Raw genomic sequence first — 12,544 nt, 5'->3', positions numbered from 1 at the left:
TCCTCTGCCAAAGTAAGCATTTGGGAACTGGAACTGGGCCTGTGAGAGGGGGGCTTAACAGGTACAGACTTAGCAGTTTTGGCTGCTTTAGCCCTGGCAAAGGCCTTTATAGACATGGCTGCAGGAGGCCTAGCAGCACCACGTGCTGGGGTAGAGACATCCAAAGGGATGGTGTCCGATAATTCTAGAGAAACCACATTAGTAGGTAAAATTTCAGAGGCCGATTCAACTAGGGTAGCAGGGGCCTCGGTAGTAGTCATGGATTCGGCTGAAGATTGACCCCTTTGCTCGGTTTCGGCCGAAACCGAGACACTCGCGGTTTGCTTAACCGTGGTTTCGCGAAACCGCGGACCGCGAGTGTCGGTCCTTTCTTCGCGTTTCTTAAAAATTTGAGTAGTCGGAGGATCCGACGGCATAATGTACGCAAAATCTGAGCCGAAAAACTGTTCAGCAAACTCCGACCGACGCCTAAGCATTCGTCGGTTGAAGGAAGCACAGGCTAAACAGGCTGCTACGTCGTGGTCTGGGCCTAAACAAGGTAAGCAGTAAGAGTGGAAATCTTTATGAGGTATTTGTTTCCCACAAGTTAAACAGTTGTTCACTTTTTCTGACATCGGCTGAGGCAAGAAAGAGTCCCCAACGGGGTACTTAGCTTTTTAGAAGTCTTCGAAGTAGTATTCGGTAGTAGTAATCTCTGGATCTGACCGACCGGCACTTGCGAACAGCTTCTGCTTCAGGCGCCACGCGGCAAGAAAGACTGAGGAAAATGGCGTCGGCTGATGCCTTTATACCCGAAGACCAGCAGAGATGACGTCGGGTGAAGTGCGACATCAGCGAGCGGACCCAGACTTTGGAATCCGGCCGACCGAAGGGCTGCCTGACGACAGGACAACCCATTTGTAAGGACTGCAGATGCATCCTTGAAGGACATCTTGGGATCCAGACATAACATGTCTAGGAAAACATAACTGTTGCCTTAAATTACTGTGGTTCTTATATAGAATTCTAGGGCCATCTGCTAATATATTGGAACATCTGCTGTCAGTATGTAAAATATGCCAGTTCCTAGTAACTATATTTTTCACCATATTTACACCATGGGAAAATTTCAAAACAATGGGACGACAATACCTATGAGGTGATCTAATTGATTGCCTATACAGAGCAGAAAAATACGGACATGGTCTACTCTCACACTCGGTTATTTTGGCACAAGCTAGATCAACTTCAACTTGGGTATAACCCCTGATGGCAAACTCTTTCTTCAAATCTGACAAACTTCCTAAAAGTCATATCAAGCTCTTGCTTGTTGCCTTTCCAACCAATAAACATGTCATCAATAGACGCTGTATCCCTGTTTATGTGCCTTCCTAACCAGGAAGGCATTAGTATGGTCAGGGCAGTTTTGGCTAAGAGTAATAAATTTGACATGAAGCATATTGACTTCTTGTGCATGCTCAGAGTTGGTCCTTGAACATAATATATTTATGTTTCAGGATAAATGTTACTGGCAACAATCTGACATGACTATGGGGACCAGCTGCGCTAATTCTGATGCCAATTTGGTGATGTCAGAATGGGAATTCCATCATGTATTGGGACAACACAGAGGTCATATTGTCATATACAGACGTTTTGCTGATGACATGTTTATTGGTTGGAAAGGCAACAAGCAAGAGCTGGATATGTTTTTTCATTCTTTAAATAACAGTAGTAATTTTTGAAATTTATCCTCATTTGTTCCCAAGTCACTGTTGACTTTTTGGATGTGAACATCCAGCTGGAGAATGGCAAAATACTGACCAGGATGCATAGGAAGGACTGTTATAGACTGTCATATTTCCACAGGCAGAGTATGCATCTGCAACATATAGTTGGGAACATTGTGAGAGGTCAAGCCTTCAGGGTCTCGAGGTTGTCATGTACTACTGACTTTGAAGGAAGTTTGTCAGATTTGAAGAAAGTTTGCCATCAGGGGTTATACCCAAGTTAAAGATGATTTAGCTTGTGCCAAAATAACCGAGTGTGAGAGTCGAGCGTGTCCGTATTTTTCTGCTCTGTATAGGCAATCAATCAGATCACCTCGTAGGTACTGTTGTCCTCCCATTGTTTTGAAATTTTCCCATGGTGTAAATATGGTGAAAGATGGTTACCAGGAACTGGCATATTTAACAGACTGACAGCAGATGTTCCAATATATTAGCAAATGTCCCTAGATTTGCAAATAAGAACCACAGTAATTTAAGGCAACAGTTATGTTTTCCTAGACATGTTATATCTGGATCCCAAGTTTTGAGGGGTACATCTAAATGTCATAAATGTAATTTTTTTGTCAGTTTATAGATTAGTCTAGGTTCTTTAGGCACCCTGTCACGGGCTACTTGTGGAAGTTCATAGGTTCATAGATTAGTACTAAGCTAACTGCCCTTGCAAGCCATTTTAAGCCTAGCCAATTATCTCGTGAGACATCACAGTTGAGGGCATCTGCTGATTGCACCACCAGGAATGTGGTTTATTTAGCACAATGTCAGTGCTGTTATAAATTCTACATTGGTAAGACGAACAGGAGGTTAAAAGAAAGAATTAGGGACATGTGTATTGCATAAAGAAGCAATACGATTTTAGTGCCTTAGCAAAACATGTTTTGTCTACTGGCCCTGAACATAACTTTGTCTTCCAGGTATTATGTGTGATCAGCCTAGGTCTGCGAGTTGGTGAAATAGTGACTCGTACTGAGGTGGTCGAGTTAGAGTGGATGTTGAGGTTGGGGGCACACCTAGCTATGGGGTTGAATGATCATGTCTCCATTAAGACTGTATTAAGGAATAAACGGCTGCAGGGTGTTTACTGTTGTTTGTTTACATATTTATGATTATCTTTCATGTTTTATTTATTTGTGCTAATGTTTTTATTATTTTTTATTACATTTTATGCTAGTAATTATCTATTTTCTATGCCTTTAAGCTGAGAATATGGCTGCATAAATGTTTGTTTTATTGGCTAAGCTGTTTGAGATGATGTAATTTGCATATAAGTTATTCTATCACCATTCATGTTTGTCTAAAGAAGTGCTAACTTTCTTTCTCTGTATTAAAGTTTTTTGGTACGATTATTTGCCGGTTCATCAGGTTTTTGGATTTAGCTGTATATCGAGCTGTCTTCTGCCTGCTTTGGGGAATTTTACAGTTAAACCAAACATTTAATCTGATTAGACAAAGTAAATTAATGGAAGCAGATCAGTTATAGGGTGGTACTCGTCACACTCTTAATTAATTAATTAAATTGACATCTATTTAAATTCTACACTGTTTTGGATGTCTTATTCTAACGAAGTCCTTAATATTAAAGGGACAAAAGCCCTCTGTGGTTACTTGGTGTCTTGTTTTTTTAGGCACTGTGTGCCACACCTGAATGTTTTGAGATTGTTTTTATTCTTCACACTCAAGCAAGAAAAATCTCCACCCCACACTCAAGCAAGAAAAATCTCCACCCCAACAATAAAAGTCGACATTGTCTATGACTTCAAAAAAAAAATTTCTTATGCACAGTACATTGGTAAGTGTAAACTCTGCCAGAGAATACACAACCAAGTACGATGAACTTTTTATTAAAACAAATAAGTGCTTTCATCTAAAAGCATACAGACTTCTTCAGATAAAACCAGAACAATTCAAAATTTGCACTTAAAGTGACGCTATCTCAACTGAAATTTCAGCTACCTGCCTCAGACCGCGATCTAAACATTGCCAATTGTCCTCTCACGTTGTGACATCACTTTTCATACACTGGACAAGCCCACCCACGTTATCCGGTTTCTTTAAAAGTTTTCTTTATTCCCTGTCCCAGGTATGTTTTTGTCCGGTAGAATGAAAACTTCTGCTATGTGGTTCCATGCAGGATTGCAATCACTGTTATATCCTGCATAGCGTCTTTTCCAGACTGAAAGTAACACTTTTAATTATTTATAAATGTAATGTAATTTCAGTTGTTTAAAATCTGTGCTGTTGCCATTGGGATATAATGCAATTTCGGCAGGCCAATGTTACTGATGTCCTGTTTACTATTTTTAAGTTAATAGTTCAGTTGATCTTCACTTCAAAAGTACTTTCCTGCTCATTTAATTATACAAAGTAGTAAGGTGTAGTCATTACATACTAGAATTTACAGTCTGTGCCGATGTCTAAATGACACTTTACAAATGCGGTATGCCACTTTGTAAATGCCTGTTTGTAAGTGGCAGTATATAATGGAATAACTGAACTTGCAGTTACAATTGCAATATTTTTTTAAACATTTTGTGCATAGTAAATCTAGCAGTTCTTTGCAGCTTGCTCAGACAGTAAGGTTAATTTTTCACCACTATTATATTGAGCACTAAGTTCTTTGTAATTCATTGATTTTACTGCAGGGAAGTAACGATTTCTGCAACGTACCAGTATATGCCCCCTCTTGATTTTGCATATGTTCTTTGCTATCATATTCTGCAAAGTACATGAGAGAATGCTGGATTACCAGTCCCATCCAGGGAAAAATTACAGCAATATGATTTTGCTGCTGTTTTGTATTTTTTTTTCCATTCTGCAAACTGCTTTGTAAGGTGAAATACTCTGGTCAGTGATAAGGAGCAGAGAGTACTGCCTCCGTTGGTGTTCTCTGCCTACATGCTATATTTCTCAGATCTAGTCATTTTGGGTTTCTTTTAAGTTGCTTTGGCTATTGTCAGTGAAGAGTATGTTGTGCATAAGTAAATAAAAAAAAAAAAGTAAAGAAAACATTATGTGAACCCGGACATGGTCTCCACAAATGCAATAATAATGTAGTTAAATTCAATAGTAATTGTTTTTAGCTCATCTTTTCTTGATTGGCTATTTCCACTAGGTTTTTTTTTTTTTTTTTTTTTGGCGAGAATGACATTTATCTAGTTTGGCACAGGATAACTTCCCCTACCTTTTTTTTGAGCCATGGTATATTTTATATCCACCAGATACAACCAACTCAAGCAGGCATGACCTTGGTCTAACATGTCATCGGAAGGATAGCACACTCAGTAGTGCAACCCCCCCTCTTTTTTTTCAGGGGGAGAACAACATTTATCCAGTTTGGCACAGGATAACTTCCCTTGCCTTTTTTGATACGTGCTATGGGATATTTTATATCCACCTGATACAACCAACTCAAACAGATATGGCCTTAGTCTAACATGTCATCTGAAGGATGGCACATTAAAGAGTGCATCTCTCTCCCCACCAGTGCTGCATTGCATGGCATGGGAATAGATCACACAGCCTTCTGGTCTTCCTTCCAGAACCAAAGGTGCAGATGCTACTTCCTGTGCCACTGACCAATTGTATTCATTGTGACTAAATGCACCAACTCTTTTCTTGAGATTTACTTTCCATGAATTAGCTGCTTGCAATGATATATACTAGAGTTAAAAAAAACATGATCATACAAAACACACTGGTCTTGGGCAGCCCCCATATCATCACTTTGAAAGACAGCCATTCAAGTTTCCATCAGCATATATCACTTGACTGAATGAATGACCCTACCTACTGGCTTTTGTCCTTGAATCACATATCTGAGGCTGTAATTGTTGTGGATGTATGCATGACTGTGCATCTCTTCACTGATATGTGCTAGCAGTAACCCTGCCCAAACACCAGCCATATGCATTACTTTAGAAAAAAACATTTCTTCAGGGTAATACTATACAAGGCACACACCAATACATTTAACTACATAAAACACATTTGTAGCTGCCTCACACTCAAAATCACACATGCACAACATAAACTATCCCCTTAGCTAGTAACACTAACCAGCAAACACATTCCTACCCCAAAACTGATCCACTTGCCTGTTTTGGAAATAAAGATAACTTCTCAGCAACACTCACATTTGGAAAACTGCATGTTCAGTAAAAACACTAAGCAATTCACTTGGTCAAGCAAAGAACATTTGCCCATGTGAACTGCTAACATGTATAGGCACTTCTTTTGTACCTGGTAGACTAAATGCTAATAGACTGGAAATGTGTAGCAGTGGATTGTCTTGCTAGCAATCATCCAGACACACATTCATGCATTTCACAATATTTCTACTTCTGCATTACAGAGCTATATTTTATTTATTTATTTCACATTTGTTAACTGGGTTAGTCCAACTGAGTTTGCAAACAAACCCATTTTCAGTGGAGACCCGAGGGGAAAGAGCCCCAAGCAAACATAAAGATAAACATACAGGACAAAAAAATATAAAAAAAAAGTGTAAATACGAAATTATAAAGAGAAAAACAAAATAAAAATTATGAACATTAAGAGTTGCACTGATAGCAGAGGTCTAAAATTTACTACATATAAGAGTAAAAACAAAAGGATAATAGTTATTAAAAAAAAGGACAATGTCTACACATTGATAGGAAGTGGGGGAAAAGAATATTGTTGGGAATCGGAGAGGGCTATAGTAGTAGAGCTGAGGGTTTAGGAGGTTAGTTTAAGCAGAAGTTATATATGTAACTAAACACCATTTTGTGTTACTAAATTTAGTAAATCTAAAGGTACTAAGCCTGGCTAATTCTCACACTACTATATAAATTAGTTACTTATGTCCTTCATCTAACTAATAATCTCTTAGGATAGTATCATATAGTTCCTATAACTATATAATTAATGTCTTCTGCTGACTTCTTGTTGTAAATAATATCCTGTTGCAAAATTGTATTTCTTACTTTTTTCAGGCAACCCAAACGTTTGTACATTTTTTGCCTTTCTTTATGTTTTGTATGTACTACTCTTGGAGCTTTTCTCCCCGGGCCTCCGCTGAAAATGGACATATATCCAGTCGGACTATCCCGGTTAACAAATGTAAAATAAAATAAATAAATAAATAAATTTAGCAAAGTGAGCCTTCCACTATGTGGCATTGGAACCATTTTTTAAAGTTTTGTGATTTAAGCAAAAGTTGTTCATCCATATTATTTATAGCTATGTAACCACAAAAAAAATCTCACACAAACACGTGTATAATACATAACAGAGACCTACATTTTAGAACTGGGGAGGTTGGCACAATGACACCAGGCACAAAAACTGATAATAAACAAAAAGGACAAACCAGCTCGTTGACCAGGAACGGAATTTTAATCCACAAAGAGCACCACGGAACAACTATATTCCACAAAGTAGGTCACAAAAGGCACCAGTTAAGGCACAATGGTTAAGGTGTTTACTTCACAGGCAAGAGGTACATGGTTTGATCCATACAAAGGAAAATTAGGTAGACTTAAAAATTGTGCTACAATGGCAGCTTGTCAATAATTGTTATTGTGCTTTCTTTGGCAGCACAAACTAAAATGAGAATGAGACAGAGAATATTAGCATGGCCCACATCAAGGATGACATGCAAATTCAAGAAGCATTCCACGTTTTGGTTTCCGATCCATGTGTAACATAGTTCCTCCTTAACCCATTTCTAAGTGTAACTTTGACAAATAGTTGTGGAACAGGAAACTCACCCCTAGTTTGGCATCTATATCTCTAATGGACACAGACACCTGTAAATGGTTCATCTTCCAGGCCCCTACTTGTAAATGTTTCATCTCACAAGCCCCTGCATACACTTATGAAGGTTACCAGCAATTGACAGAGATTTGGGATGCAATGCTAGGCTTGAAAAGGCTGTTGTGGTCATTAGCCTAGTATATACCTATGCACAGATAGATTATGTGCGCACGTGTGTGTTTATCTGTCATTTGTTGATCTTATTAGTCTCATTAGGCCAGTGAACTATTTTTGTGTGTGACTCAAGATTTTATTCATAATGACTAGTATAAAATTGGCCAGAGCAGCTGTAGAAATCCCCTACACTTTTGAGTAAGCCCAATGGGGTCTTTTACATCTACCAGTGCAACAACTGACTCAGGCAGATGAGATCTTGACTTACTATCTCATACAAAGCATGATACACTCAGAACTGCATCACCCCCTTTACCTTATGCTACACTGAGATGTCAGGAATGTAAAATCAATCCAAGCACCTGTATTAGAAGTAGAACCCACTGCTTTCTGATCTGCCAGGATCAAAGATGAATATGTTGCCTGTTGAGCCACTGACACAGGCATTCAATGTGCATGTATATTATATATGGAATATACACACACTTTTATTCACACCATATATCTCTCTCTCTCTCACTATATCTATAAATATATGTATGCATACATATATATATATATATATATATATATATATACATGCAAAGATAAATATAAAATCATCAACCCCCTTTTCCCATTTACTACATGGGGTTGGGGCATTGTATCAGCTGTAAGCACCTCTTTCAATTCAATGCCACTCTCAAACTTTCTTTGGCAGTCACAGCTGATTGTCACAATCAAGATCTTTGCTGAAGGTCTTTATTTCCTTTTGCTTCCTCCTTAAATCTGTAAATCTTCTTCACTAAATCATTTCTGCCTTCTTGCCCATATATTTGAACCACTGTAATTTATTATCTTGACCTTCTCTGCAATTCAAGCTATTTTTGACTTCTGCTCTGATTTTCTCATTACTCTCTGTCCTATTTTGACTTCTGCTCTGATAGTCTCATTTTTTTTTCTGTCCCATAGTTTGCAGAACACTACCCATCCTAGGCACTTCATCCTCATCTCCTCTACCTTTCTCAACTGCTCTGCCTTCACTCTACAAGTTTCAATACCATTCAGAAGTAAGTTACACCACTATTTTGTGCACCACATTTTCAGCTTCTTGGTCATTGTTTTATCACATGACTTGACAATTTGTACCATTTGGCAGCAGCCCCTCTGATTCTAGCTTTGACTGTCTCATTCAGACATCCCTTCTCCTCGGCCACCTCTCCCAGATACTGGATTCTGCTAGCCTGTTCCAAATTTCACCTTACATCTCAATTTCTCTCTCAGTTTTCAGCTTCTTCTCATTTCACCATTTGCTACCATATTAACTGTCTTGACTGTACTCAAGTTTCATTCCCTAAGTCTACAGTTTTGCATTTCAATCATTTGCTAAAGTTTGTTTTCAGAGTACGAGTAATGCCACATCATCTGCATACACAGGCCTTTTTTGATCTGTCCCCTCCAACCTGTTTGCAAATATTGTTTGAACAGTATGAACAGCAGTGGGCTCAGACATGACCACTGTTACACATCCACTCTCACTGAGAACCCCTATCACACTTCCTGCGTTTGCAAACCACTTTTATACACTCACGGGGTGGGGTGGGGGGGGGTAGTAGAAACAGTTACACTTGAATTGGACTAGGGAGGAGCTCTGCTTCACATGGATGAGAAGCCTGTTCCAGAGAAGGGTTAGTCTCTGAGATACATACATGTCTCTCCAGCATGACCTATTCATATTACAGGCAGTGTTTAAGTCTTTACAATAGGTAATACTGGTCCTGTTTGCTTTGCGGATATGCAGGAGGTCCATCAGAGTGGGCCTTGAATGATAGGCATAGATATCCCCTCAAAAGCCTGTATGACACAGACTAGAGAGATAGGGCCTTGAGGCAGTCTGCATAGGACATATTACTTATGCACTATATTCTTTTAGTGAGGAACCACTGTGGTTGTTCCAGTTAGCACTGCCTGGTTAGGTACATACCAAAGTGGGCATTGCACTTGAATGATGCATCTGATGAATGCCAAATACAGTGAAACAATGACTTCCTTGGACCTAGATGTCATATCTTTGTTTATAAGTTACACAACATAGAATGACTTCCTCACTACTGTAAACATGTGATGGTCAAAGACTAGATTACTCCCCATATATGTTCTCAAGTCCCCAAGTACTGGGTCAACCCTTAGGGGGTGTGTTGTCAATTTGATAGTTATTAGGAGTGAATGACTTACCAAGGGATACTATTATCCATTTCTTGGCATTTAGTTTTAGTCCATGGCTCTGGCACTTGTATGTCTGTATGAGCCCTTCCTGGAGAACATTTGTGGCAGTGGGCGATTCAGTGATAGCTCGTAAATTGCAATCATCTGCAAATTTAGTCAGCCAGAGGCCATGGACTTTGGCCATGACTTCAGAGAAATCAGTGCTCAAAAGGCATGGTCTTGGGACCGATCCCTAAAGGACTTCACTTGTGACTGGCCACTTTGTAGAGGTGGACCCCACCATTTCTAACTTCCTGGGTCTTGTATGTGAGCCAGCTGGCTGTCCACAGGGTAACATAAGGGTTTGGAGTGGGGGATTGTGTTAAATGCCTTAACCCAGGTCAAGGTATGCAATGTGAACCATTTTGCCCTCATCCATTGCTTTAGTGACCTTCTCACAAACATCTACCAGGTTGAGTAGGCATGACCTGTTCTTGATGAAATTAGACTGGGCGAGGTCCAGTGTCTGAACGTTTCCTATGTCATTACTGATCATTTCCATAATTATTTCCATGGCTTTGCATGCGAGACTTAGGGGTCTGTAGTTCCCAGGATGTGTAGATGGCCCATCTTTGTGCAGAGGGATGACTGCTGCTGTTCTCCAGCAAGAAGGGTGCTTTTCCATTGTTGGGTTCTTGTCTTTGTTTTCTTGGACAGCAACCGTTTGCATTTATTGTAGTTTGTTGATGCTGGAAGTCCACCATGGCACCTTACTTTTACTTAGGGCTCTGGCTTTGATTCTGTCTGGTACAGCAGAGTGTATACACTTATGCAAGTGATTGTACAGAGCTTTGGTGTAGTTACCACTTTCAGCATGGGGTGGGGCTTGGAATGCATTTATACCTCCACCTAGGAGGGCAAAGCTTGCCTTGGTGAAGGTTTTTAGTTCGATTTCAAAGTTTGTAAGTTCTGTTAGTGTCAGTTTGAAGGTGACTGATTTGTGGTCAGTTTTAACTAATGAGGGGTCAGCAGTTGCAGCAGTGTACGTGTTTGGCATGTTGGTGAGGACCAGATCTAGAATGTTTGTTCCTCTTGTTGGGGTATGGACAATTTGCTCAAGGAGTTTAGGTTAATGTAGGTTTCCTAGTTGATGGTGGGATAACTGTAATCCCCCATAACCAGCATGTTCTGTAAAAATTTGGATTGCCTTCACTTTGGTTAAGTAAGCTATGTGGGTGTCGTGACCCATGGAGTGGGGGTCTATAACTAGCTAGGACTTGAATGGGGGTCTTGTCCATTGTAACCTGGACCTGGAGTAACTCCATGGAATTGGCCAGTCTAACTAAACGTGACATGAATTTATCTCTAATTTAGATTGAAACACTACCTCCTTTGGTTTTCACACATTCCTTTCGTGGTCTAAAGGTGTGGAAGCTACTGTAGCCTTGCAGGGCCATGTGTTGAGCTGTTTTTAAACATTTTAAACTCAACGAAAGTTTCTTTTGGTTTTAATTAATTAAATGGGTAAAATTCATTGTAATAAGGTAATTATTCAATTTAACTTAATTGCAAGTGTATATATGCGCATGCTTTGAGAGTAATACTTTGTCTGAAGAAGTGCATTCAATGTTGTGCATGAAAGCGCTTACGAAGTAAAGCATTCGTGATTTTACAATAGACTGGCATAATTTGTTGGTACCACTTTCCTTTTTTGTTTCTTGGTTTGTGTTTTTATTTTATTTTTCATGGCTGATAATAGTGGTAGCCAGCAATCGCAGTCTTTGTTTTCTAAAAACTCCAATTCCCAAGGAGGTTCCAGCCAAGATGTGGATCCAATTGGAAATTTAACGGCTCTTATTCAGCAGCTAACCCAGCGAGTAGAAGACTTAGCAGCTCAAGTTAAGAACCAGGCAAGCGAAGTACCTCGAGCGGTTCACCCGAAGAACGGGGTGACTTTCATTCCTATACCAAGCGTTTCTACACAACAGCAGAATGTTGGAGCAAGAGAACGGCTTAATCAAAGCCAAGAGTTACAGGACAGTATTCCACTTGCACAACCAGAGAGGCTAAGCAGATTTACCAGCAATGAACGTATTATTCCATCAACAGGCATTAACAATCAAGGTAACCAAGGTAATATTCAAACACCTAATATTGCCATTCCCGAGTTACAACAGTTCATCCTTACGCCTAATCTAACTTTTTGTGATTTACCTGATGACAATAATAGTGCAAATGGGCAGGATAACCAACATGAAACTAACGTCAACATTGTTTCCAAACTAAAGCATTTGACGCATGCTTGTTGAAATATAAGAAACTTCAATTAGAAGTTCTTTACTTTCGTGAATGTATAAATCTCAAAATTGTCCCTAAAGGGGTTAGATTGTGGAAGTATCCATCGGGCGTGATTAAACATTCTGACTTCCCCACACGCCTTATTCAGTTTTTTAACCAGCAAGTTTAAACTTTCTGGAATTACTTATTTGCGACTATTCCAAACAATTATCTGATTTACAACAGCAGCTGGAAACACTCGAGCAGGATATCAAAAATGATATTGATTTCTGCCGGTATGAATTTGACTATGGCAGAATTTTCACTAGTATTAATTCCTTATTAAATAAAATTAGTGAAACAAAAAAACGCAAAATTCTCAGGGACAGACTGGTGTACGAAAAAGG

General features: G+C 39.3%; 1 protein-coding gene and 1 non-coding gene across 6 annotated transcripts in view; one reads left to right on the top strand and one right to left on the bottom strand.

The window, feature by feature from the left end:
- Positions 1-12,544, bottom strand: part of CHST10 (carbohydrate sulfotransferase 10) — a 1,890,555-nt gene that overhangs the window by 1,212,501 nt on the left and 665,510 nt on the right. The gene's annotated exons all lie outside the window — the stretch shown is intronic.
- On the top strand, positions 7,330-7,431 carry LOC122803004. The gene has a single exon (XR_006365053.1). It is a non-coding gene; the product is annotated as a U6 spliceosomal RNA (small nuclear RNA).

This window comes from Protopterus annectens, chromosome 5.part0 (genome assembly GCF_019279795.1).
Source record: "Protopterus annectens isolate FY-2018-M chromosome 5.part0, PAN1.0, whole genome shotgun sequence".
Classification (NCBI taxonomy): Eukaryota; Metazoa; Chordata; order Ceratodontiformes; family Protopteridae; genus Protopterus; species Protopterus annectens.
Note: the sequence above shows the minus strand (reverse complement) of the source record. Positions and strands in the feature narration are given on the sequence as shown.